The sequence below is a fragment of the Aegilops tauschii genome, chromosome 6 (assembly GCF_002575655.3).
Source record: "Aegilops tauschii subsp. strangulata cultivar AL8/78 chromosome 6, Aet v6.0, whole genome shotgun sequence".
Classification (NCBI taxonomy): domain Eukaryota; kingdom Viridiplantae; phylum Streptophyta; class Magnoliopsida; order Poales; family Poaceae; genus Aegilops; species Aegilops tauschii.
The window spans coordinates 305,430,891-305,434,889 of NC_053040.3; positions in this window are offsets into that span (position 1 = coordinate 305,430,891).

Here is a 3,999-nt window from a genome sequence, read left to right on the forward strand (position 1 = left end):
GTCACTATTGTTTTCTTTTTAAACATGACCGAATGGATGATAAATTTGGTTATGAGGTTTTCTCCAAATTGGGGTATGACAATTGGAAAAATGCAGTAGCAGCATTCCGTAAGCATGTCGGTGGGGCAACTAGCATCCACAATATGTCAAAGACAGCACATGAAGATTTCAAAGATCAAAGGGCAAGTTTGAAAACTAAAGTAACAACTTACAACAAAGAGTCACTAGTCAAGTATGAAACTCGTGTGGATACATCTTTGGGCATTGTAAGTTATCTAGCATTGCAAGGTGAACCATTCCGTGGGCATGATGAATCCACTTCCTCTTTGAACAAGGGGAATTTTTTAGAGTTACTTGATTGGGTCAAAGAAAGGTGCCCGGAAGTTAAACTTGCATTTGATGAGCTATGTCCTAAAAATGCCAAAATGACTTCAGGAACCATGCAAAAAGAACTTGCTAAATATTGTGCAATGGCGGTCACCAAAGCAATCAAAGAAGAGATGGATGGTTGTCTTTTCACTGTTCTTATTGATGAGTGCCGTGATATTTCAGTGAAAGAGCAAATGGCTGTGGTTGTCAGGTACATGTTTAAGTATTTTAATTACTTCTGTATTTATTTAGTTTTGTTCAATCTAAAGTAGTAGAGTGGGTGAACTCATTGTAAGTTTTCCCTATAGGTTCTTAAGTAAAAAAGGAGAGACCATTGAAAGCTTTTTGGGTATCAAGCATGTCCCAGATACAACATCAGCATCTTTGAAGAAGGCTCTGTTGGAGGTTTTTGGTAAACATGGTTTGCTTGTTGCAAAATTGCGAGGGCAAGGGTATGATGGTGCATCTAATATGAGAGGAGAATTCAACGACCTTCAAAAGTTAATCTGTGATGAGAATCCATATGCTTTCTATATTCACTGCTTTGCCCACCAACTACAATTGGTAGTTGTTGCTGTTTCGAGATGTTGCAAGGGCGTTGAGGATTTTTTTGAGTATGTGACCATGATTGTCAATGTAAGTGGTTCATCTTGCAGGAGGAAGGATAAATTGCTTGATAAGCAAAAGCAGATCCTTTTGGATAAGATTGAGAGGGGTGAGATGCCCACGGGAAGAGGGAAAAATCAAGCAACCTCATTGGTCAGACCTGGAGATACACGTTGGGGCTCTCATTACACAACTTTATCCCGCATTGAATCAATGTGGGATGCAGTGATAGAAGTTTTGGGCATTGTTGAGGAGGATGTGCGTGTTCCATGTAGGGCAGGAGGTTTGGTTCATCAAATGGAGACTTTCAGCTTCGTGTTCATCCTAAAGATGATGTTAAAAATCCTTCGTATGACAAATGATCTATCTCTTCTATTGCAAAAGAAGGATCAAAATGTTGTTCAGGTATGTGATAGACAGATGGAGTATGTTATATGTATCTAGTTTGCTTGATATGTTTTGTTCATGTAAGTAGAGTTGCATCTAAACTCACAAATTATATCATTTCAGGCTATGTCATTGGTTACGGATGTGAGAACACGTTTGATCAATTGGAGAAATGATGGTTGGGAGACACTCTTGGAAGATGTCAAAGCATTCTGCACCAAAAATGAAATTCCTATACCAAGTATGGATGACACCTTCACAAAATGGGGGAAATCAAGAAAAGGTGGAAGAAACAATGTCACTGCTGATCATTTTTTCCGTGTGGACACCTTCTATGTTGCTATAGACTCCATCACCACGGAGTTTGATCATCGTTTTAATGAGGTATCTTCAGAGCTCCTCCAGAACTTCTCTTGTCTTGACCCAAGAGACTCCTTTTCTAGGTTCAATATCAGTAAGCTTGCTCGACTCACAGAGATTTATCATGAGGATTTCTCTAGTTATGACCGTGAGCATATACAAGATCATCTTGAGCTATTCATTATTCATATGAGAAGAATTGAAGATTTTAGAGATTGTCATGATATTGCAAGCCTAGCTAAAAAGATGGTTGAACTTGAAAGGCACATCATGTTTCCCACGGTTTATCGCCTCATTGAGCTGGCATTGCTACTACCGGTAGCAACAGCAACAGTTGAAAGGGCTTTTTCAGCAATGAAAATCATCAAGACCGAGTTGCGCAGCAAGATGTCCGATGGCTGGCTTAATGACTTGATGGTGTGTTACATTGAGCGAGGGATATTCAAAAGTCTTGATCTTGGTAAAATTAAGAAAGATTTTCACAAGAAGGGTAGGGCACTACCGTTGCCTGGGTCTTCTACGCGCCATTAAAACTTGCCTGGGTATGTTTTAGGTTGTTCGTCTATTTAAAGTATGTTTGCATTTTCGTTTTACTTGGCTATTATGTTTAGGATTATATGAAAATATTGGTGTGCACTGTTGGTTGGTATTCTTTATGTTGGTTGTGCACAATTTTTTTTTTGGCTTAAGAGTTCGCCCCACCTCAAAAAAGTTTCGTCCTCTGCCACTGCTCATTGCTGCATAGAAGAATTACGTCCTGGAAGCACCGCTAGGTGACAAACCCGTTGCAGGAGCAACGTCAGATGTTATGAACGTCTGGCAGAGCAAAGCTAATGACTACTCGATAGTTCAGTGTGCCATGCTTTACGGCTTAGAATCGGGACTTCAACGACGTTTTGAACGTCATGGAGCATATGAGATGTTCCAGGAGTTGAAGTTAATATTTCAAGCAAATGCCCGGATTGAGAGATATGAAGTCTCCAATAAGTTCTATAGCTGCAAAATGGAGGAGAATAGTTCTGTCAGTGAACATATACTTAGAATGTCTGGGTACCACAACCACTTGACTCAACTGGGAGTTAATCTTCCTGATGATAGTGTCATTGACAGAGTTCTTCAATCACTGCCACCAAGCTACAAGAGCTTCGTGATGAACTATAATATGCAAGGGATGGATAAGACAATTCCTGAGCTCTTCGCAACGCTAAAGGTTGCATAGGTAGAAATCAAGAAAGAGCATCAAGTGTTGATGGTCAACAAGGCCACCAGTTTCAAGAAAAAGGGTAAAGGGAAGAAGGGGAACTTCAAGAAGAACAACAAACAAGTTGCTGCTCAAGTGAAGAAACCCAAGTCTGGACCTAAGCCTGAGACTGAGTGCTTGTACTGCAAAGGGACTGGTCACTGGAAGCGGAACTGCCCCAAGTATTTGGCGGAGAAGAAGGATGGCAAAGTGAAAGGTATATTTGATATACATGTTATTGATGTGTACCTTACTAATGCTCGAAGTAGCGCCTGGGTATTTGATACTGGTTCTGTTGCTAATATTTGCAACTCGAAACAGGGGCTACGGATTAAGCGAAGATTGGCTAAGGACGAGGTGACGATGCGCGTGGGAAATGGTTCCAAAGTCGATGTGATCGTCGTCGGCACGCTACCTCTACATCTACCTTCGGGGTTAGTTTTAGACCTAAATAATTTTTATTTGGTGCCAGCGTTGAGCATGAACATTATATCTGGATCTTGTTTGATGCGAGACGGTTATTCATTTAAATCAGAGAATAATGGTTGTTCTATTTATATGAGTAATATCTTTTATGGTCACACACCCTTCATGAGTGGTCTATTTTTACTAAATCTTGATAGTAGTGATACACATGTTCATAGTATTAAAGCCAAAAGATATAAGTTTAATAATGATAGTGCAACTTATTTGTGGCACTGCCGTTTAGGTCATATTGGTGTGAAGTGCATGAAGAAACTCCATGCTGATGGGCTTTTGGAATCACTTGATGCTTGCGAACCATGCCTCATTGGCAAGATGACGACTCCTTTCTCCGGAACAATGGAGCGAGCAACAGACTTGTTGGAAATAATACATACTGATGTATGCGGTCCGATGAGTGTTGATGCTCGCGGCGGGTATTGTTATTTTCTTACCTTCACAGATGATTTGAGCAGATATGGGTCTATCTACTTGATGAAACATAAGTTTGAAACATTTGAAAAGTTCAAAGAATTTCAGAGTGAAGTGGAAAATCATTGTAACAAGAAAATAAA